A 24,889-nucleotide genomic window follows, 5' to 3' on the forward strand; every position below is an offset into this window, starting at 1 on the left:
GCCCACGACTGGAGCGCAGGCGCCTCCTCACTTGGCTGTGCGCAAGAATGTGAGTGCAGCTCACTGTTCATAATTTTCAGCAGCTAAAGGGGGGGTCGGTGGGTGAGGGCATTAAGTAACAAATTGTTCCAAAGATCTAATGTTTTTTTCTGTCATGTGTGCGCAGAGTTACACGAAGCGCAGCGAGGAGAAATGCACTCATTTCGCTTCCCCTTATGGAAAGAAGGCTGATTGACCGGTGAGTGGACATATCAAATATGTGTGGACAATCCAACGTCTCAAGAGGACAAATGTGATCTTTTCGTAACAAATAACTTATACGATTTTCCTGAAGAGTAAAGATAACTTATATTTTAAAGTAAGAAAGGTATAGGATGCAGTTATAGTCAGTTAACCCTCTTTCCATGGATGCCGTTAATGCACTGATAATATTGTTTATTGTGAAACATAGTAACGTGAACACAAACCCCCTTTGTTGTGATGGTATAAAAATCCCAGCAACACTATTATACAGGAGCAGGAATGAAGTGATTTCTTGAGATGCTATGTGCCGTAATGAACCGGTGAGCAGAAATAAGATAAAATATTAAATACAAAAGCAGTCATCACTGGAAAAGGCATGAGTCATTTTACACAGAAATTATAAAAAAACAAACAAGAAAGAACTGTTAAATAATATTCACTGAAAATTCATAAACAATAATGTACACTTACACTTTTCAAAAATATCCCAGGGTTTACAATGAATGTTTTTGTTTATTTTTTGTGCATCACCTGCTAAACTTTGGAAAGACCTACACAAACCCTTACAATTATTTTATCTGAAGCTAATTCACTATTTCAGGGAGGGGAAAGTAATAGACAAGGAAGGGATACAACCCTATTGCTATTCTCTTTTATTTTTACATTAGTTGAAACAAAGGGGGCATGTGTTTTACACATTTGTGCTTATATCTACTTTGTCCTACATTATATTGTATTAGTCACACTGGATTTCCTGACAGTTGGACTTAATACAGGAAAATAGCACATAAAATAACGCTCTCTTTCTCTCTCTCTCTCTCTGTCTGTCCATCTCGCTCTGGTTCTGTGAAGTGTGGAGGCAGAGGAATTCATGGTTCTGTGTGGTTGGGAAATAGAGCGCATGTAATCTGGAGTGCACATCTTCCCTTACCCGGGCTGCGGCATTAAATCAATACTCCGCAAAGTTTTCCCTTGTTTTCACATCCACTTGACTGCTACAGTGATGCACCGTGAGGGCCGAGCAGCCGCTCCCTGATTTTTGTGGCACTTTGAGCCCTCCCTCTTCTTCTTCCTCCTCCTCCTCCTTCACTTTGCTTCACATCATGGCAGTCACCCTCGTGTGCGTGGCCCCAAGGCAATGCACCCATTCCATTTGTCTCAATGTTTTAACGGGAGGTGGCGGGAATAAGGCAAGGCGTTATCTAGAAACAAAACATTATCACCACCTCGCTCCTCATACACTGGGAAACAATGATTATTAACTGCTTGAGGGGCTCGTTCAGCTGTTTTCGAGGATTGCCGTCACACTTAAGGAACATGATGTATATTTCACATCAAGACTTTAATTATTTTTTTTGACTTAATATAATGTTTCTTCCCTTTCTTGTCACTTGTGAGTACTCTCTGGCTTGTCTGTCACCCATGGGGGAGTATGGCTAATGGCATTACGACTGAACATTTGACAGTAGCATTTTTACCAAAAACCCAGCTTTGCAATTCTTTAAATTCTTTTTAAGATATAAATGCCCTTCGTGCTGCATCATCCCGCCGTATTAAACTCTTTATGCATCCATACACACATGCATGCTCACTCGCACCCTCGTAGTTATGAAACCAAAGCCCTGCCTCTGCAAAATGGGTCATACACTGCAGTCACTCTTTCCGAGCAAAGGCATTGTGCTTGTGTGAGTGGTAGACATGCACATTTGTGATTAGACTTCAAAGAAAAAACGAAATATTAGTGCCTGTTCACTGAAACAGGACTCCAAGTCAAAGCGTGTTTCTGTATTTGCGGGGGTTGAGAGCTTAAATATATGATAGTTGGCCCCAAGAAAGCAAATGTCAGTCTCTCTTTAATACCTTTAAAGAGCCAAGAGGAAGGTGCTCTCACCCTCAAATAGACTCTAGTAACTTCATTATTATTCTATTGCTGTATGATAGCCAGCAAATTCTACCAATCATTTGAACACATGGGATTTGTTCAAAACACAGGAAAACCATTAGTCCTACACAGACAGGATGTGAGTGGACGCACACACGTGTACATGCAGATATTTACCCACTGCAGGATGAGTTGGAGCTGTGGAGTTCAAAGACTTGCCAGTCAAAGACAGCAGATAGCTCTGCCAGCTTATAGAACCATTAGTGTTCCAGCTAATCTGTGGTGCGTTCAAGTCCTATATTTAGACCAATGTTTTGTGAACACTTAGCATAATTCGCTGAAACGAAAAAGAGCTTTTGGAAGCTGTTAACCTCTTCTCTATAAGACTCAGTTGGAGTTTCTCAGACACGAGGCTTTCTGAAAACCCCCAATTTTTGCCTTTGTTGTCCTTTGAAATACTCTCAATTTCAATAAGCGTTGGATGACAGGAGATAATGGAGAGCAGAGTGACTTGTGAGAAAATATTGTAAATGTAAGGATTTTGGTCGCGTCTTGTTGTTGATTTATGTGAAATCGTCTCTGAAAACAGTGTGGCCCTCAGTGTTCATCACCATATGTATACGATATAACTCTTCCCTTCCCACTGATCATGTCTTTAAAGGAAGAGCATTTTCCTGGAATAACACTGCAATTCACTCCCATTTATTACCATCCAGGGAATACAGCCTGCTAAGTCTGTGCATGAATATGTGTGTGTGTGAGTGTGAGAGAGAGGGAGCGACTGCAAGTGAGTTCCAACTGCTCTGATCAGGTCCAGGTGGGCCACGGGGAATTGGTTACACTAAAAGCCTTTACCTCCATCTGCTGTGTGGCCTGCACAGACACACACATTTACACACAAACATGCAGAGAAGATGGACTGTCTGGTTCAAAAGCCTGTCCCTCAAGCTTTAAACGCTATACGCTTTGGCCACCAAAACATGCCACACTGGGGGCCTGCATGGCATCTGCCTCCCAGCTCCTGGAGCCAAGGCATGGTGCTGAGGGAAGAGCCGGGGGCTGAGATAAGCTCTTCCTCTCCTGGTCACAGCAACACAGTGGGGACTGGACAGGCCGGGAGGCTCAGCTGAGCACCACTGATAATATCCACATGAGTGTGGTTGAATGAATCGGTGTGTGCTTAGGAGAGACAGTTTGTTTAAAGAGATGTGTGTGTGTGTGTTCGGGGAGGTCATGCACTGATGCACACACTTGCATGTTTATCACTTGATTTTATCTAAGAAAAAAAAAGTCCCTGAGGTATTAAAAGTTACAAAGTTTGCTGCAAAAATGATCACACAAGCGTTTACAGATCACCATATATAAAAAGTGGACGTACAACGGTTCAGTTTGGTTCTCCCAAGGACTCCAGTGTGGAAGTACAATATACTGAATAGCCTTCAGGGGGCAACTTCAGTGTTTGAACTGACATCTGTGGGAAAATAACAACGGGCATTGTCCAATAGGAGCCTGGTTGCAGGTGATGCCGTTTGCGAAAACAACGACATGACACAAATTGAGAACGAGGAAGCTTTAAAACGGGAGTTCAGATTCTTATGGGTGACACGATGAACGGATCCCACAAGGTACGGCTATATTACCTCATTCACTTAAAACCTACATGGACATAAAAATTTAATCGAACAACAATTATGTTTAACTGGATTTTCTAAAGCAGTTTAAACACATTTTAATGTGCGTGAGTATATGCAGCCATGATCTGACTCATGTCATTGTTGATGTTCTCGCCAAAAACCTGCACAAGATACGAACCAATTATCCAATTTGCAGCCTTCTTTTAGGGGAATTGAATTCTACAACAACTAAGAATGAAGCCCCCTTTTAGCTCAGAGAAAGACAAAGCATGCAATAAATACAGTACATTACATTTGACAATGACATGAAACAATGCTGCTCTCACAATGGCGCTCATTGTGATTTTATCTTTTTGTGCGTTTCTCCTGTACCCTAACTTGCAGTATAAGATTAATTACCGTGCCGCTAACTGCAAATCAATCTGCTCTCGTTCACGCGCGCACATTCATTGTTTATTTAAAATGAGTTTAATTTAGTCCTTTGTGGAGCGACATAAACTGTCCCTCTTTGTACAGCAGCACTGACCTTATCATTGTAACTTGTCATATTGGAATAATCATTCACCCGTCATGTTAAGAGTCACCACACGTAACGGCCCAGTGAAGCAAACTGAATTCATTTGTGGTTACTTTTAATTGTGCTGATGGTTCATGTAACAAAGGGGATACGTCTTAATGCTGCACATAGCAATTAATGTTACAACATTGGACAAGATGACAACCTGATCTGTTTTACCTGAACTGGCTCAGCAGTATTTAATAAACGTGCATCAGCTCACCCTCAGATTATGACAAGTAAATCTACCAAACAGATAAAGCATCTGCTGTAGAAATCATCACCTTCTGCACTGCATTACACGTTCATCATCCATCAGAGGCATGATCCTTTTCCATCTTGAATCAGGCTGTTTCTCAGTGCAAACGACTCCGATGCTTTGAGTTTCGTAGTGAAAAGTCACAAACAACTTATTTATCCTCTTAGCAAAGCCACAAAAAAGAGAGTTAACTGGGGGGGGAAGTTGTTTTTTTATTTCTCTCTCTCTCTTTGTGGTGGGAAGCAACTGAATTTTTAAAGGAAATGTCAGCCTGTTCTCATTCCAAGAGCGTCATATGCCGCCGCTCTCACGTCCCTCGGCGTCGTCTTACAGACGCACAAGGTACCCTTCCGCACAGCTGCCCTGAAGTGTCCGTCCACACTTTAATGTCACTGTGAGCATCAAACTGGTACTCAGCAGTCACATGACAAGGACAATGTATACTTTTATTATTTATAATTATTTATGATTTATTATTAGGCATGGAAAGGCTGATGATATTAATAAAATAAAAGTATTTATCCTAATCCTTTTTTCTTGGCCCTAACCTTAACCTCATACTGCGATTTTTATTTTACCGCTGCTCTGCTCTAAGCATCTAAATGTGCCGCCAGTGGGCTTACATTTGAGTCAATTGAAAGCCTGGTGCATTCGTTTCAGATCCAGAAGGCTACCTTGTGCATCTGTCAGGCGACACTGAGGGCTGTGACAGGGCGCTGGTATATGACGCTCTGGGGATGAGAGACGGTTTGCAAATGTGGTTTTGAAAAAAGAAAAAAAAAAATCTGAGACATCTGCACCGACCACACCAGTGGGGGAACAGTGGTAGATCAGGTTGTCCTTTAACCGTAAGGTCATGGGTTAGATCCCGCAGAGTATGAATGGCTGTGATAGAAGTATAACAGAAAGAGAGGTGCTGTGGAATGTGGGAGTGAATGGCTGCGAGTGGGATGGCAAAGCTGTATTGGGGTAAAGCAGCTTTGCGAGGTCGTCAAGACTAAAAAAAAAAAATAGTGTTACATAAATGGAGACCACTTATCAGTGTGGTGAGAAACACAGAGACACTCAGCTTATAGGACCCTTGTTTTAATACACACCCGGAGTGTATTTCACTCTGAAGCATTTATCTAAGCAGAAACTGCATCAAGTGCATTTATTGATTCTGTGGTGTCCGGTTAGTCTGGAGGTCCAGGTCGTTTAATTACACGTCATGGTTGTGAATCCATCCACAGATGTTCTTCCTGTCATCCTATATTTTCTGTTGCTTGCCACCAGCAGCTAAGCCAAAAAGATGCCTTTTCAGCTACTTTTATGAGACTCTCTTATTACTGCACATGCTTGATGCTCTGTTTGATCGTATGAGCAAATGTGGGTGCTAGTTTTTCCCCCAATTTAAAGCAAGTAACTGTGTGATGAATTGTGACTGTGCCGCAGCCTGGTTGGTAGACATGCCATATTAAATGAAGTATAGTGATCACGGTGTAACAAACCATATCTTGTCATGTGTGTGTAACCCTCAAAGTCAAAGCATGTATTTTGACAGGGGTAGAGAGAGCAAGAGAGAGCGAGGGAGCGATGTAGAGAGAATTATCCAGAGATCCAGGTCAGCTGTGAGGCCTCAGCTGGAGTGGAGGGCTACACCTGTCAGTGCCTGGGGGCCTCTCTCTCTCTCTCCTTCCTCTCTCTCTCTCTCCTTCCTCTCTCCATCTCTCTCTCTCTCTCTCTCTCTCTCTCTCTCTCTCTGCCATCTTCCTGTCTCTCTCTTTTTGTCCAGCTGGACATGTAGGAGTTTCTCAACCCCCCACCAAACCTTCCCTTCCCGCATCCAGGCCAGTTCAGCCCAGCCATGCGTGGTCATGTTTGGGAATTCATTCCGGATGCTTCCTGTTCATTGCATCCACTCCTCTCTCTCTGTGTCTTTCACTCCATCCCCCCAACACTCCCCCCTCCATTTTGATATATAAACTATACCTGCTGAAGTCCACATTTAAGTGCGTTAGATGTATTGTTTAAATCTAACTCACTGCCTCTCATATTGTGCTCGACTTCAGTGTGGTTTATATGCGTCAAGTGACATTGTAATGCCCGAAATCTTTTTGATCACTTACAGTATTAATCTATGTCTCACCTGCGTTTGCACCTGGAGAAGTGTTAAAGCCCTCATGCCAAAGGTAAAAGCTACATATTTCTCCCCTGTCAGCGGCTGACAGAAGTGAGCAGCTTACTTTTGCAGGAAAAAAAAAAAAAAAAAAAAAAGACGACAGCACGAATATTCAAAGATTTCTCTTTCATGCTAAAGTTTCAGCAGGAACCACTGAGAAGCGCACAACACATTCCCACCCTCTGGACTCCCGCTGTGCACCCAAAGCCGCCTTTCAACACAGTCAGTGGAGACAGCAGCTGGGAACATTAAAGCGCTAAGACAAGCATCGTTCGTATTCCGCTATTGTGTCTGTAACCTATTTTTCTCTTCTACCCCCAAAGTGTGCCTGCACTGTAAAATTACAACGGCATTCCTGCAGTATTTGTCTGCAGGCGTTGTCAGCCATGTGCAGACAAAGCAACACTGCATTTTATTCCCCCTTACACATACTGTATGTTTGCTCTTTGTGGTACTACAGTGTACAGATATGCTGCGACATTATATCACGGACGATCTGGTGTCGAGCTCTTTCTATAGTCAAAGCACGAATCAATTAACAAGGGAACAAACCTTCATTTTAATATGTTTTGTTTGTCTTTTGTAGATTAACAGATTATTTACTGAATAACTGGGAAACTTTCATGTATATCGTATGAATCTTCACAGACCACAAACATTGACGTGAACACAGACACTTTTAAGTGGTTATTTTTTTTCCATTTCTAGTAACTTCGGTCCTTCATGGTTTCATTTTACAACAGATGGTGTGTACATTATTTTGTACCAGCACATTATTGTTTACTGAGGAAGCACATGAATTACTTCTGCATGCTGCATTCCTTTTATCAATTCGTTCACTAATTCATTGTCTACCGCTCTATCCTCCACATGAGGGCCGCGGCGCCGCTGGAGCCACTCCCAGCTGACACAGGGGCGGCGAAAGGATGGGGTGCACCCCGGACAGGTCGCCAGTCCATCACAGGACACACATACAGAGACAAACAACAACATTCACTCTCACAGTAACACCTACGGACAGTTTAGAGTGTCCAACATGTTTTTGGACTGTGGGAGGAAACTGGCAACATTATTCCTGCTATAAATGTGTGTTCTGTCTCCATCCTTGTAGCCTCAATAAGATCTTTTTTTATAGCTACACCTGCAACTTGCTTTCTTGTAATGGAACACGCGTAAGAATATGTATTAGGTACATGGGATGAAAGAAAGATAACAGTAATGGGCATGGCTGGAAATAATTGGCAGCCAACTGTTAACCTGTAATAAAGCGTGCAGTGCAGAAACACGGACATGGTTTAAGCTGGTTTGCCGTGTTCCGATTGATTTTCAGATAAACAGCTTGCCAATTAATTGTTGTGGCATCAAAAGTGAGATGTAAACCGTAACATTGGTGTTTTGCTCTTGAATAACTTGGTTCATTGATGCTGCGGGGCGCACGCTTGTGAAAGTCTGCCGTTTAACCCTACTGAAAATCCATTTTGTCCTGCAGCAAGATGGAGCTGAGGGTTGAGTAACAGTAAGCTTATTCTCCTCCTGCACTCACACCACATCCTATCCTACACGTCGACTACTGAATTATTAAAGTATTTCTACCTGTGAGGCGAGTAGACCCCGTTAAGGGCTGCCCCAGTATGATGTATAATTAAATATAATGCAACATGAAAGTGCATAAGACATTGGGTTTAGACAAGTCACTCAGGCCTTCTCCCAGTTATCCACTTTGTGTCAGTTCATGTGCTGACTGCAGCTGTTTTTATTTTGGAGAAATGATTTCACAAGCTTTTCCAGCCTTGTGTCCACTGTAGGTTTTTTTTTTCCTCCCTCTGTCTCTCTTTTGCTTGGCTACTCTCCAGGTAAGTGGTCTTGAATGTTTACTATCAGCGGTTGACATTTGAGGGCAATAAGATCATGTCCTGTTTGATTATGCTATTACTGTCTGGCTGTACAGTACACAGTATTGCACCCAATAGGGTTTCTGTCTCTTGCAGTATGTTTGTTTTGTTCCATGTAGCAGCTCATTCACAAAAGCCTTTTGAAGTTCACACTCAGAAAAGAAAAAATAAATCCTGCTGTGCATTTAGAAATACGGCCACAGCAAAAAAAAAAACGTTTACAGTCTCCCTAAATTGACCATTTGGGACACACAAAACCCAGCATCCGTTCATTGTTTCCAGCGAGTGTCCAACTTCTCCCACTAGAGATCTTGCATACAATTACCTCAACCGCAACCACACAGAAATCAACACGCTTTCCAACTTTTAGGATAAAGGACATGTTTACAGTTGAGCTTTGATACGATCGTCTTTGTCACCGTGTCATGGAATTAAATGTTCAAACATGAACAGTGAATGTGGACAATCTCAGTGATACAGTTTAAGGCCTTCACCTTGCATACACACGCATATCCACGAACACACACACACACACACACACAACTGTGAGATCCTCGCATCTGTCCAAATGTGAACAGTAATATCTCCACCTTGCAGGCGGCTGTTGGGGGTGGGCGGGTGGGGGGTGGACTTAGCGGCTCGCTCGCTTTCTTCCTTCACTGGCTGTGAAGTGGAGTCTGAGGTGTCAGGAGTTTTTTTTTGCCTCCCCTCTCTCTCCCTACTCCATCTCTCTCTCTCTCTCTTTCCCTCTAAGTCTGTCGTTTCACGGCAAATACGTAGTGGTTGAGTCTGTACTTTACAGGGAACACTGTGAGCGCCTGATAAGGAGCTGAAAGCAGATATATACATCCCGGAGAGAGCTCCAGATACTCCGTCAGGGAGACAGTAAACAGATCACATACATTACGTTTGTAGGATTTACATGTGGCACATAATACAGATTTTTTTTTGAACATAGGGTGAATGTAAATAGCTGGCTACATTCTTTTTTTTTTGTACCTGAAAAGCATAATGACACAAATGTGAGCGCTTGCATCGATAAATCTGAGCATGGAAACAGGCGCAATGTCATGTCTCACTCTTGCTCCCGGGCAAATTAAATTGACCCTTCCATCATTGTTGTGGAAAAATAAATTGTGAATATAAAAGATAAAGGATTCCTTCAACAGGAAGTATAAAGACAGTGTGTGTTTATTCCCTCCAGCTGTGTTCTGGAGGGAATTTAGAGCGTTGCACCCCCCAGACAAGCCCTTAACTCTTCCTCTTAATAAAGACCTAGCAATTACTCTGGTTTGCTGACACCCTGAATACCAATACAACAATGCCTCCACTTTCTATGCAACCCCCCAACACACATCTCATGATCATCCTCCCCACCCAAAAACCCTCCTCACCCCCCCTGTATTCCACTCCTCAAATACAAAGTTGCCATGGCTACAGCAGGCGTTCATAATCCAAGTGCAGAGGGACTTCTCATTGCTTGAAAATTATCAGGGGGATTTTTTCTCCTTTTTTGGGGGGGGGGCGGGTGGTGATCTCGACGACATAGGATGAAGAATTCAAAAGGGGGAGGTTGGTTGATTCAGGAAGGAGGCCGATTCCTCTCCACCACCATGTGCCCCACTGAAGCAGATGGTACCGTGTGGCTCCGCCATGCCATCGCGGTTTCCCTCTGAGCACTGCTGCCATAAGGAGGCAGGTTAGTAGGAGATTTGGGGTGACAGTGTTTGGCATGGGCTACAAAGTGAAGGTGTAGGGGAGGGGAGAAAGAGCTCTGTGCCTTGGGCTGACACAAAGGTAAGCTGCTGGTGTGTTCTTGTCTCTGCGATTTAGTGGCCATGTGGAGCAAGAAGTGAAAAGCAAAGGGAGCGCTGCGACTCAGTGATTCAGCAGCACGGCTCGCTGCGTCACGCTGGACAGTTTTGTTTTGATAACAAACGACAACAATTATTTCCACAACACGGTGATCCAGTGCTGTACATTCAGTCACACCCTGTCGTTTTCCCGTGAACCAAAATTAGGTCCGAGCTCAACTCTTGAACTCTGCAATCGAAATTACACATGTTGACATGTAGCAGCATACATAATACCGTCTTTTTATACCAGCATAATACCAGCACAATTTTATTTCGTGCTATAATTTGGCTGGAAAATACATTACATACGTTTGACAGTAAACAAAAAACTGCTTTATGACAAAAAAATGAAAAAAACACAACAAAAATTATTATAATAATTAAACTATGTTGATAATGTAATATTTTAATTGCCCTCGGTGAAGGGTTTGTAAGGAAGAAGAACAACCATTTTGATAATAAACACAGTGAGATTCTTGCAAATGCTCTTTTGACTTGACAGACATAAACTATTAGAGGCACCATTTCAAAAACATATAGATCAAGATGATTAAATAGTCCTACATGAAGAATACTGCTTTGTGTGTGACTATAAAGTTTCCATGACTTAAAAAGACATTGCAGCGACTTACATTTATTTCCTGGAGACTTACTCTGACCTTACCCATATTTACTACTGGCCTAATCCTAATCTTAACCCCTGACCCTAACCCTAACCTAACTCTAACATCATCCTAACCTTAAAAAACATGTCTTCTCCTTAAAATGTAGTAATTTACATTACGGATGTCTTGCTTTTTGTCCCCATAATGAGACTGTGTGAACAGATTTAGGTCCCCCACCCTTGAACATGGTCATCCTTCCTGTTCATGCACTAGTTCCTCTCATGGGAACTAGTATTAAATGATTTGACCGAAATTGAGTCAAACGTCAGAAGCATAATTGAAATTGACCTCAGTCATATACATACCTCGATTATGATGTCCTCATCTGGGGGATGACCTACTGGCCTGTGAGTGTGGCACGGTGGAGATGCGGGAGATGCACGGTGGGGTCGATGGGTTTGAGTACCACAGGGTAGGGGCTGAGGGAGCAGAGAGGAAGGTCATCTGCCTGAATGCTACCACACGCATCACAACTTGCTCCCTCGTGCTTTGAATGTATCTGCAGTCTGTGCCTTCTGCACACACACAAACAGCATAATCACTACAAAAAACATGAAGTGCGCAACTGTAGCCTTTGATGTAAGGCTTCACATGTATGCCGGCTTCCCGGCACGTCCACAACGTATGCACTAATATATCCCTAAACACACACACACACGCAGACACATCAGACTTCACTATTTCTGGAAAAAAGGAGCCAGTGTGCAGTAAGATAGCCAGTAGACATGGGTTGCGCCGGGGTCTAGATTGGCATATGTGTGTGTGGGAATGCATGCAGAGGGCTTGGAAATGTGGCTAGGTTTTGGGAGGGGCCCTGCTTGGCCTATATGTCTGAAAAGCATTTCAGTAAATAGACAGAGTCACAAAATAGGATCTGAGGCATTCTGCAAGTCATAGTAAAAACAAACTGGGAGATCTGTGGACACATCTACAGAACAAAGCCCTTAAATTATGTGAAAGTTGATCCCTATCGGCCAATTTGGAAATAAATGATTAAAATCACAACTGTTTCCATCCTAAATATAGACGCTTATCTAAAATTAGTCCACACAAGTACTGAGCAAAAAAAACCCGCCCGCAAAAAGAAGATCCTGTCACTGCTTATGTTCTTGTCAAGCGAAACTCCGCTGAACTTCACAGCAAACACTGAAAGTAAATATCCATAGGTCTGTGTAATTAGTGGAGTGTATAGAATTATATATATACGTTGGCTTAATAAATGTGATATGTGCTGTAATCGTCTTTGGTGGGTTAAAAGGAAAAATAAGAAAAAAGAACCTGTTAATTCTTGAAGAAGATGAGAAGACTGCATGGTCTGTAATCCTAATCCCTCACCTGAGTATGGAAAGGAGCCTCATTTTATATGAACTGTGTCTGCAGAATGTCTTTTTTCCCCGTGCTCTAATTTTCAAGGTGCGTCAGAGTCAGCCTCTTAACCTGCCACAGCTGTGCTTCCACGGCAACATTTAACAGCGATTAAGATTACGAATCAAATCTGACTTCACTATGTCTGGGTTTCTTTTAACTTTAAAGCCTTCATCCTACACTTCTGATCCGACTTACAGTGAGTACCCACGTACGCCGTTACTGTGAGCCCTGCAAAGCACTGCGGCAGGACACTGTGTGCTATAGAGAAATGTGATGTCTCACATTAAACCTAATCAATCCAGCAAAATATTTGTACTATTTTTTTTGCATTTTCTCTTACATCTTCCAAATACCTGCATTCATGCATTAACAGAAGAGAACAGTGAGGCACACCAAGCTGCTGTAACGCAACCACACTAAAACTTTTAGCTAAATTTTGATTAAATGTTCACAAAAACTCCCCCGTGGTTCAAGTTCAAGAAAGAAAACCACAAAAACTCCAGGTGCTTTCTGCAACCGCCATTTTGTGCAACATTTATGCCACGTAGATGATGTGTTGCATTTTTTCATAATCCTTTTTTATTCATTTGTGAAATAAATAATGTTTTAAGAGGAATGAGGGATTACAAAGTCAGTGGAATTCAGTTGCTTCTTTAAAAGCAGGGGTCACTTGCATCAAACCAACCAATGAAGACTCTCCTACAGTGCACTTTGATGACAGAGCAGTTTCTTTTATGAGACTAAAACACAGATGGATCTGTTTGGCACATGTATGTCAAAAGGCAAAACGGAAACCCATCACTTTTTTAATGTTTATCCAAAGCAGTGTCTTGTTTCTCTGCGGTTAACGTGCACATGCCACTGCTTCACACTGTCATACGCCATTGTAAGATCAATTTGCACTTTAGCGTTCCATTATTGATTTCTTCTGCCATTGTGCTTCTCACTCATATTTTCCTTTTCTTTCTTTTCTCTCACTTTCTTTTCGCGGAAGATTGGAGTGAGTGTACGTGTGAGCGCGCAGCGGTTCAAAGTGTGTGCATGTGCATGTGTGAGTGTGGAACTTATCCAACTAACCCTGATCTTTTGAATCTTACAGGGCCAGGCTGACTTCAGTCTCCAAAATGGTGGCCGTAAATCAGTGGGAGAAAATAGTTAAGTTAATTGCATAGGCATTTATGAAGAGGAAAGCCTTGATTTACTCCAAAAGCTTCATATTTCCCCTCTGGATGTGAAGCGATAAAAGATGTGGAGCAAGGGACAGGAACACGAGGGGTACGGCAGTGGGGGACAGGGATCGAGCATGCGGGCTTTGAGCAAAGTTCACTTGCGGCATATTAGATACGCTGATTAGTAAACTAGATAGTGGACTGATATGCATCTATTGCCTTGGGAATAATTATAAAAATGTGATAGAAGTCAGGGTGACTTTGGCTTATGAGGAAACTGTTCATTATGGAGTCAAATACAGAGGCTCCACCAAAAACAGGATGCACAAATTACCATATATTTGCGTAATGTCAATACTGTAAAACATGCAAAGATTAGTGTCTGCATATGTGTCGTTCACCTCACAGAGGATTACATTTGAATTGTGTAAGGAAAAGTACATTATGGAGAAGAATCATTTTTATTATTGCATCTTGTCAAACAATGACGATTGATTATTACAGTTTAATCTGCTCCAAACACAACTTACTGTCGGCCTAAAACCACCTGGACAACTCCATCAATACAATGTGTCAGTCATCTGTTTCACCGTTTAAATCAGCAATCACAATCACTCACTTCTCATTTTCATTCATTACCAGATCTCAGTTTTGCTCGAGTGGCAGCTGGTAGTCACGTCGTCTGTAAGAACGTCTGAGGACTCGCCGCGTTGTTGTTTTGCATGCCAGAAGTACAGAGGCATCACCTGCAAACAGGCTCCCATTGGATGATTCCAGCTGTCAATCACACCCATAATATTATGGCATAATACTGGATGAATTATGTGCCATCATTTATCAAAAATAAAATCTATGAATACAGCACCAAACCAAAAAGGGCCGTAAATAAGTTGTTTATAATCACTGAAAGCTTTCTGAGACACTGCGAGTGTGTGTGTGTGTTTATAGTGGGCGTTGTGTAAGCCAAGACTTTGGCTGTAAATTAATCTTTTCTCTGTTGCCTAAAGTCTATGTGTGAATATTTGGCTTAGGAACTGTGCATCCATCTTGGCTAATTAGTAGTGGTAATAAACTTTGGATAAGGACTCGCTGCTCTTCTGACCTGCACAAAGAAGCCGCAGTGAAGGAGTCTGAAGAGTTCCCATGCTCGCTGAACATCTGTTTTATCCACAAAGAGACAGATTAGCACTTCACTGCAATTCTCTCCTTTCCTCCACATTTAGCAGCACCAGCATGGCAGTGTCTTCTTTCCTGTGCGATGATGCTATCAGGGTTTTTCGCCTGCATTTCTGGCAGCTGCGTGCGCTGCATACAGCAGCCCCCTAAACACACATTTACATACGCACATACAAAGTCAAGGAGGTGGAAGTGGTAAGAAACCGTTGAGGCCGTGGTTTGAAGGTAGGCCTGTGGTCGGTGATGGGAAACATTCGTTACAGTGGAGTTGTAGCCATGAAGACAAAGTAAAGTAGAAACGAGAGGTTATTGGAAATGCAGTGGAAGACAAAGGAAGTAGAACAAGAGAGTGAAAGAGAAAGCTCTATGTTACCCAGATGTTTTACAAATGGCTTTTCAGTAGCAAAGGACATTCTCTTTTCTTCTTGTGCTTTAACATTAGAATGTTTATTGGTCAATTGTCAAGAACTTAATATACTACCATTAGAATAATTGCAGATGTTTGTAATTGCTGAAATATAACACTAATTTGTTTTCAGAGCCTTAGAACAAACCTTTTATATTGACTGCTGAACATTGTTCAACATATTTTTGCTCTTGTGTCACGTCGGGTCGCCGTTGTAAAGACTCTGCCGCAGCAAGATGCTCAAGATGATGTTATAATGATGTTATAATGAGCACCGTGCGTGATAAACATACTGATTGAAAGCCATTCATTGTTTTGGATGCAGAATAATGAAGTTCCTTTGTGTCGTACAATGAGTTGTTATTTTCCTTGTCTTGTCCAACAAAACCCAGTGAATGGAAGACTTATAGGGGAATAATATACATTTAGATGGTGCTGTGTTTTTTTTCCAACACCAGTCACTCTCCGTAGTCGCTTTTACCATCATGATGACAGGTCAAAACCAAAACATTGTTTATTAACAGACAGGTTTATAATGCCAACCAAAATAAAAAAAAAAGACTGAAATGTTGTGAAACCTTGTCCTTGTGTCACTTATTTGTTTTGATTGAGGGAAGATCTATGTTCTCACATATGTCAGCTTTACAAAGTTTATAGGATTACAGTGGAAATAAGTTCACGACTTAATGTTTTTTTTTTTTTTATTCAACGAACATGAAACACAAACTGGAGTTACGGGGGGAATGGACAGACATTTAATTAAACTCCGTGGTGGTCTCATTTTCCAGTTAACCACTGGTCTCCAGCGGTGCTACCACATACGGTGCATGGAAAAAAAATAAAAAATCTATTGGGGTGTTTAAAGACATATTATATATAGGAAAAGCTGCTGTATTTGCGTGAAAAAAACAACTTCCTCTCCCACGTAATTAAACCTAACCCCATGGAAGCATCTATCATTTTATTCTCTGTATCTTCAGAGCAAACAACCATCCTTTATTTTCACAGCTCCACCCATATTATCATGACAAGCTTGTGCATTAACAAAAAGAAGAAATTTACTGTGTATTTTACCCTTTATTGTTCTCAACATGTGCACTCGATTACTGTATCGGAAAAAAAGGATTGTCACTTTCTTTCCATGGTGGATGTTTCTTTGTACAACAAAAGTCTTTGAGAATAAAAATATCTTTTTTTATACTGTGACCTCAATAGTAAAATCTACAATCCTTCCTTCTCCACTGATCCCAGGTGCTTGAATCCCTTTAGTTTTACTCCAGAGGGGATTTGAACTGTATGAATATGGATGTGATAATGATGAACCCGATGGTGAAGGTAGTTTCGTCTTCCTTCAGATAAGCCGTAATCGCATTTGGAGACCATAACGTAGAGCTATAGGTGTAAACTTGGCCAGCAGCATTATGTGGATGGGGGTATGACGGAGTGTGCTTTTGTGTGTGTGTGTGTGTGTGTGTGTGTGTGTGTGTGTTGATTACTGAAGGAATCGCTCAGTGCAGTCTTGAAACACTCATCCTGAAAGGAGGCACATCTCTGTGGGGGTGGGTGGGGTGCAGGATGTTATCTGAGCACACGTAATCCCAAACTAGGGATTGATCTCTTGACTCCTCCTCCCTGCATCTGCATCTCTCTCTCTCTCTCTCTCTCTCTCTCTCTCTTCCCTCTTCCTCTCTCTTCTTCCTCCTCCTGCCTTCCAACTCTCAGAGTTTTTTGATTCGTGTGAATGTCCTGGTGCTGACAAAGCAGTGAAACGAGGAGTTATAATTAGCTCAGATTCCCTTATTCATATTTAAATTCCACATCTAATCTCACCACTGATATCTGACAAGAAAAGAGGATTGGTTTGCCCACTCCCATCAACAGATTTGACAGGTTATATCACCTAGCAACCACATCTTCCCCTGAAAGAATATGTTTATTCTACCAGGGGACAAAACAGATACACACGTGATATACACATTATTCCTTCTTTCTGAATTACATTTACTTTGTTTTGTATCCAGTTGTGATACTAATGTTTTGGGGGATTATAAATACAAATTTTGCATTGGTTCTCTATTTAAACGTAACATATATCATTTCTGTTCTGAGCAGTAAACCTACCAAGGACCTACATTGTTGAGAAAAAAGAGAGAAACAAACAAACAAAAAAATGACAACATACTAAGTTGAATTAAAATGATGATTCACATTCACCTAGGTCGTAGTCAGAATTGAAGGATACAGTTTTAATGAAATTTCTGGCTAAATGTGTGTTGAAGTTGTTGAATTTCAGATGAAACAGACTATTTACAACAATATTTCACAGTATTTTGCACAATATTATGCAGAATATTTTTTTTATTTTGCTGTCTTTAGCAACATAATGTTGGAGCCTTTTTATTCAGCATGGGGCCGACTCCTCTCTGCGGCAGGGCCCGTGTCACACAGATGCAGTGGAGCTTGCTTGACGTTTATATATATAAAGAAAATAAACTGCTACACTCACCTCAGGGTGTGCAGTGCATCCATGGTGTATATGGCCTACATACTCGCTCAAGCATAAGCCGATGTAGCCTCTGCCTCCCTGGTGCTGCAACTCAGAATGTGTCATTTATCTCTGATGGGGTTTTAAAATGTTATGGAAGAAAACCTCGGTGTTTTCCGATGGAGGGTCACACCCGTGTTATGCATTCTCAAAGACGTTAGATGAGGCTTTTAACGAGAGCAACTCTGTATAAGCGAGAGAGTTCTCAACACAAACATCGATGACGACTGCGTCTGAGACCCGTAGCAGCCAAGCCACTGTAAATTTAACTGGTTTCTTAAATGTTATAGATTAAAAGATTAAAGGTATCTATTTTTTTTAAAATAAATAGGAATGTGCTTTTTTTCACCACAGGATCAGGTGGAAGGGGAACACATGCGTGAGACGAGTGGCAGTCAGAAGGAAGCATGATATGAATTATTTCACAGGGAGCTGAGTCCACTGGCTGTGACTCTTATTTTGACAGCGATCCAAGACAAGTTGCAGGAATTTTAAAAATTATACTGCAGTGTTTCCCTGCTTTTGTGTCCACATAGAGTATCATTGGCTATTGATTTTACATATTTACTCACCACCACTCATTTTAATTGTGAAAATCACCTTATTATGAAAAATCAGGAAAATCTTTATTTACTGCATTCAAGGAAAAGAAAATTATAAGTCCTTCATGTAATTGCTTGCCTTATGAAAGGTATGTTTCCTAAGTTGTAATTAAATATTACAACCAATATTTCAATATTCAGTTCAGCTTTATTCCATCCTAGTGTAATTATTACCAAGATTATCTTGAAGTAGGCCATACCCTTCACTAAGAATGTGTCACAAATGCTAATTCGCTGAGGTGTGATGAGTGCTTGACACGGCGCATTATCATAGCCTAATTGGTATGAAAACATGCATGTTTATCTGCCATATTTTCATCTCCAAATATTAGAGTTGTTGGTGTTTGTTTAGCTCATAAAACCTACTATGATTTGAGAGCAACATCATGTTCACATTATATTAAAAGACAGATTGTACTGATACGAACCTTACATATTGAGTTTGTCGTGTAGAGAGCAGTACAATTTGAGCAATTGTTATTTCAGCCATAATATTCTGTCACAGTGTTTACTATTTGTCCCTGGCCGAGGCAGCATTGTGATAACCCCACACGGACAGGAGGCGCCTTGTGACATGACCAGTGTCAGCTTCAGTCTCGTTCAGCCACTGATTGACAGTAACATCATGTCATGGTTAGAGGGTATTCATTCAGAGTATTTTGTCTCAAGCTTGACCTACCACCACGTCCTTCCCAAAGAAGTGTTTTAACATTTGTCTTGATGTTTCATGTTGTCTGACATCTGTGAGTTTTGACTTTTGAAACTATTTTGAGTGTACATTACTGGGGAAGAATAGAATCCACAATGCCAGTCTACAGTTAAAAGTCTGATTTTGGTCGGAATAAGACAATAATTTGGTTTTCTTAATGAGATGTAAACTAAAATCGAGCTAGTCTTAGTCGTACTAACACATCTGGGTAATGCAATTCATAGTCCCATTACTCCTGCGTGTATGGCCCTTTTCCACGATGGTCCAGGCTCGCCTCACCTCGGCACGGCAAGGCAAGGCACGGCACGCCACAGCACGGCACGGTTTAAGTTGCATCTCCACTACAAAAAAAGTACCTATACTCAACGAGGGCAGAGTCATCACTGCACGGCTGCACGAAACTGCGGTGACTTTGTTTTACACACAACACACACACAAACAAGTCACTAGTGACTTGTACAGCAGTTGTTTTCAGTGTAACTGAATCACTAGAATCAGTTAATTAAAAATATTTGTTCAGTACTTCCTCCATTGTTTGGGATTAACCCACATTTTCAGGATTGTTAAGTATTTTTAACTGAGCTACAGTTCGGCACTGTTCAGCTTGATTTTTGTGTCGGACGTCTCTTCCTGTGACCGCACTCTGACCAATCAGTGGCCGGCAGTCTGGCGATGTCATACTACTACGTACTAAAAAAAGTACCTGGTTCCAGGTACAATGCTAGTGGAAACTTAACCGTGCTGAGGCGAGGCGAGTAGAGAGTAGAGTGGAAATGGTCCATTAGTCCAGTCCAGTCCATTAGCCGGACTGGAGTTGAACTTGGTGTTCACGACTTAGCTGGTTAGTCAATATGCAGTCTTAAAAATGGTGAGCACTGAGCTTTAACTGAGCCAGTTTAGCAAGAAAAGTGTTTGCACAATTAAAATTGTAATCTGCCAGAAAATGTTCCCCTGGCAGCGAGGATGCACTTTGCTAAAGTGTCCTTCGACAAAACACACAGTCTCTGCATGCAGCACAAAGTAAAAAAAAATAAAATAAATGAAAATGTTACTAAGGGCTATGTGATTTGTAGAACTATTCACCTTCTGCTCACAAACACAACATGTATTAGTGTAAGACTAAGATAGTCTATAGCTTTTCTAACTCTAACACCATAAAATAAGGAGTTATTCCTTCCATCTGACTCTTGTATAACATGTTTTACAGTTCGACTGGCTTCACAGCCTTAAGCACCAAAGCCACAGTCGACTGTTAAGTAACTGCTGTTGCACCACAGCTGATTAGGCCTCATGAGCTTGCTCTTGTTGTCAGTACATTGTTTTTGTTTGTTGAAATTCGATGTGACATTTGAAAAGACACCGGCAGCCATATTTTGTCCAACACTATGACATGGCAGCGGCAAATCTGTGATTCATAGCACCTGATTACAGAGTCGCGTTCAAGCGAATCGTCAGATCGCCTGCACACGGATCACAGGATAATTGGGTGCTGCCAATTATTTTGATGCACAGCCTGTGATGATGAAGAGGTTGATTCTGTCTCTGTCACTCCTGAAATATAGCATAACTCAATATCTGAATATCTGTCCAACTGTAAAAAAAAACATTGGTGGGCATACAGAACATGTGCAGCCACATTGACCACAATCGGAGATGGGAGGAGCCAACCTTTCAGTCATTTTTTATCATTTATTTATAACTTGTCTTATTCACCCTTGCACCACAATCGATTATATGTTCAAGGTTTCTTTTAGTTCCGGGATGAGAAGTTCAATGTTCCTTTTATATTGCAGGGTGTCTGGATTGTTCTAGATTGGGGTTAATCTGCATTTTTATGGTTATGTGAAGACCTAGTGATTTTAAGGAATTCCCACCAGGCTAGTAATGAAGCGCTTATATTTATACTTTTAAAGCACTGGTGTTTTTAAAAGTGTTTTTTGGAGAGTTTTTAAACTAATTGGTCAGATTATTTGAGGTTAAATTTCATTCATCAACACTAGGACACCTAAAATAATCAGCTCTTCTTTGCTCATGTACTGAAATATCTTTGTTTTTTTTCTATTGAAGACCTATATGTCATAATGTTGCACACACACATTTCTAAATGTCTTGGACCTGGTGTAAATATGTTTTGCATCGATGCAATATTGACACACACTCATTCTCGTTTATTGTGACATGTCAGTATTTGTTTACACCAAAATTGCACTGTTTGGATCAGGATAGTATATCTCAAATAGTGTTGCATGTTTTGTCAGAGCTGGGGGTTTTTCCCCTGCCGTTTCTTGTTTTTCCTCATGTATCTGAGTTGTGTCTGGGTCTTGTAGGAGACCTAATGAAGTGTGTCTTTTACAGGCTTTGGAAGTCGACTCCCTGCTGGTAATGCAGAGAAAGAGGAGCAGAGGAGCAGCCAGGCAAGCAAAGACAGTCACACAGTTTCACACCAGGTGATAAAAAAAACTCTGTCCTGAGCAATGGGCAATAATAACATGACATCAGTGGATCTGTGTGCAGGTTTTTTGCAGAAATGAAATATTCTTCATTCTATTTTGGCTTCAGAATCATATTTGTAATCTAAATAACTTGGCTGTTACCTGTTTTCTTAATGTTTTACACTTTGCCAATGGAATCTCTGGAGCACTTTGGCTGAGTCTCACATATATTTGTTTTCCACAATGCTCACTACAAAGATTGGTTTATTTGTATAATCATGCCTCATGTGCAATACAGATAAATTCACTGAAGGTGAACTTGACTGCTTGATTAGTTCACCCACTGTATCATTATCTGAAAATAGTATTTATTTACTTTTCCAACTGGGCCATCTTTTCTCTCCCCAGCAACATTTCACTGAACATTATAACAGTCTTGTAGTATAGTCACAAATGTTAATACTATACATATTAACAAATAAAATCATTATTAATAATAAATCACAGGCACAAGGGATTTTATTACTAGGTCGATTCAGCTGCCAAAACCTTAGCTCAGCCATCATACAGGCCCAGCGTGAGAGTTTTAAAGTCAGTGAATGTGTTGTGTGACTGTTTAATGTTACAGGTGCAGGCACATTTACAATGATGTACCTGTGGGATTCAAGAGCATTAAAAGCATATTAGTATAATGTAGCTCCAGAATAATGTGAGAAAAAAATCAAAGGTATGTGGCTTTAAATTGGTTTGGCTATTAAAAAAAACAAACAAAAAAAAACCAGTTTTTATTCATAAATTACTGTCAAGGCACTTATTTTGGTCTATAAATGAAAACAGTCTCCAGGAAAAAAAATTGAATGGTGCTGAGAAATGACATTTTGTCATTTGTGTGCAAACTTGTTGATTAAGACTATTTCAGCTGCAGAAATACTAGATATAAGCCTATATACTGTCCATTCATGGACTGCGGATATGTGTCCCAATGCAGCTATACTTAAACTTTAAGGACTGTCGATACAGGGCACAAGAAATCCTGGCCCAAATCCAAGCCTTTATGGAAACATCAAACAAGATTCTTTGCATACTGAGGTATGCCCTGGCCACAGACATGTATGGAATTTATTTATAGTCTCAGCCCAATTTCCAAACAAGTTGGGCTGTGCCTGGTATTTTCCAGATGTTTAATTGCAGCCCCGTCAGTCTCCATGTAAAGTTTTTCATTTAAGTCGACAGTTTGAAGCACAGGGTGGGTCAAGGGAAAAACCTGCGTGATGACTCTATCCAAGCAGCTATACAAAGCGTATCACAATCTGTGGAGATGACTACTGAATTGGTTTTAGTCTCTGTGAAGTTACAGCCTAATTCTACCCCAGACTTTAAGCCCCAATTTCTGAGCTTAAAATTGATACACAGTAGAATAGCTGATTTTGAAAGGCCAAAAGGAAATCCAAGAACAAACGCAGTTAAACAACAGGGGGGAAAAAACAAATACAATGCATTTAGCTCTCCCAGACCCAAACTCCCAGACGCTGTACAGCAATTGGATGTCAACAAGGCCCACAGGATAATAGACTAGAGATCCATTTGGATGTAGACCCACAGTACCTTTTGTAGCTCATTGGCAGGGAGAAGTTGCCTTCCGGCTACAAGGCGAAGCCACTCTTGCCTTTCCTTTGAGATCCTGTCTGTTGTTGCTCTCTATTTGTGTGGGCAGGGGAGCAAGCTAGTGACTCAGGCAGACAGCTGTAATTAAGGCCAGCTTCTCAGCCGGATGAGCAGCCAGAGATAATGCGGATGTGTACAAACTACCAACACCCCTCACCCCCCACACACACGCTCATACAAGGCATGGGCATCTTATAAGGCACATCATATTTGTAGTCACAGGCAGAGGCATGTGCACAAGATGAAAGCATCGGGAAATCTCTGTAATGAATTGAACAAGTAGGACACTACTCATTAGAGATGCATTTGTGTTACGTGAGGCACTGGCAATTCATTATTTTCAGCTTGACTAATTCGGGTGCAAGTTGGCGGAATCGGAAAGATTTTTAATGTGTTTTTTAGCTTCTGATAAGCAGTTAGTCAGGATGGGTGCACACATATTTGTTTAACTGGCCTCTGTTGTCTTCCTGTATTTATTTATTGTGGCAGAATGTTAAGATGATTGACAGCTCTGAATTAACAATGTTCCAAAATTCAATGGTGAGGAGGAATCCTGTGCTCGTTGTCGGAAGAGACACAAATAGGTGAGTAGAGTAAATAAGGATAAAACAAAAGAGATGAGGTCGAAACCACCAAGCCAAAAATCTATCCCATAAAATGCTGTAAGGAAACATTTCAGAAAAATCAATTTTTTACTGGTGGTTGTGGTTCAGTGGTGGAGCTGATCGGGTTTTACCCCTAGGTCCTCTTGTCTACATGCCTTAAATACTCTGTAAGAATGTATATCTGAAGGAGTGAATGACAACAAAGTACTTAAAATGGTCACCAAGGGAAATGCAGTAAATACACACAATTTATCATCACCCAACAACAATTCTAAAGCCATATATGCTGCAAACTCATTTTATCCCCCACTGCAACATTTGTGGACCTGCTGGTCCACTCCAGTGCCCAGATTGTACTGTTGCTTAGCTGCCTGAAGCTTCATTGAATAGAGACTTCCTGTAGTATAGGGTTGTGATTAACCAGGCTCTTTATGCTCCCAAGCACCCGTCGCTTTTGTCATCATTATGTCTCACTTCCCCCTCATCAGGAGCACAGTAGAAAGACTACAGAGAGCTCCCAAGCCTAGTCAAACACACACACAATCACGTTAACCCACTATTGTCTCCACATACTCCTCCATTACGGTTTTCAAAGACTAGTAGGCTGAGAACCTCATTGCGATAAACTTCTCAACATATTTAGAGCCCCATGGCTCTTTCTGGTCTCAGACCTTGCCTCCAATTACAATGTTATTGAGGCCCCTCTTCTGTAATCAGCGCCATGTTGATTAACCAAATTTACGATGTCCTTCTATTAGAGGGATGCAAAATAAATTGGTTGTACTCCTTTTTGCTCTATGAAGATGCATGTTCTACAACTCAACGACATGAAAGCAAACTAAGCACAGCTCAGAGACGTTTCAAATCCTGGTATAATTATATCTTTTTGTAAATATTCATGATTTGCATGCCACTAGTTAGAAACTAGAGGCATACTTCTGCTTTACTTTGAAATGCAACTGGGTAATAGGAAAATAGTTGCACCATGTTAATTCGATTGCACTTTGCTTTTTAATGATCAAATGGCATCAAGACTAGGAAACAAGAAGAAGCTGTACATCGCT

The 24,889-nt window shown here is 41.2% G+C and overlaps 1 long non-coding RNA gene across 1 annotated transcript in view; it reads left to right on the forward strand.

The window, feature by feature from the left end:
- The first annotated feature begins 160 nt into the window (after positions 1-160).
- Positions 161-24,889, forward strand: part of LOC131465240 (uncharacterized) — a 52,190-nt gene continuing 27,461 nt past the window's right edge. The window contains exons 1-2 of the long non-coding RNA XR_009241297.1: positions 161-238; positions 21,479-21,570. This is a non-coding gene — a long non-coding RNA (uncharacterized LOC131465240). The remainder of the gene's footprint in view (positions 239-21,478; positions 21,571-24,889) is intronic.

The sequence above is a fragment of the Solea solea genome, chromosome 9 (assembly GCF_958295425.1).
Source record: "Solea solea chromosome 9, fSolSol10.1, whole genome shotgun sequence".
In the NCBI taxonomy this organism is placed as follows: Eukaryota; Metazoa; Chordata; class Actinopteri; order Pleuronectiformes; family Soleidae; genus Solea; species Solea solea.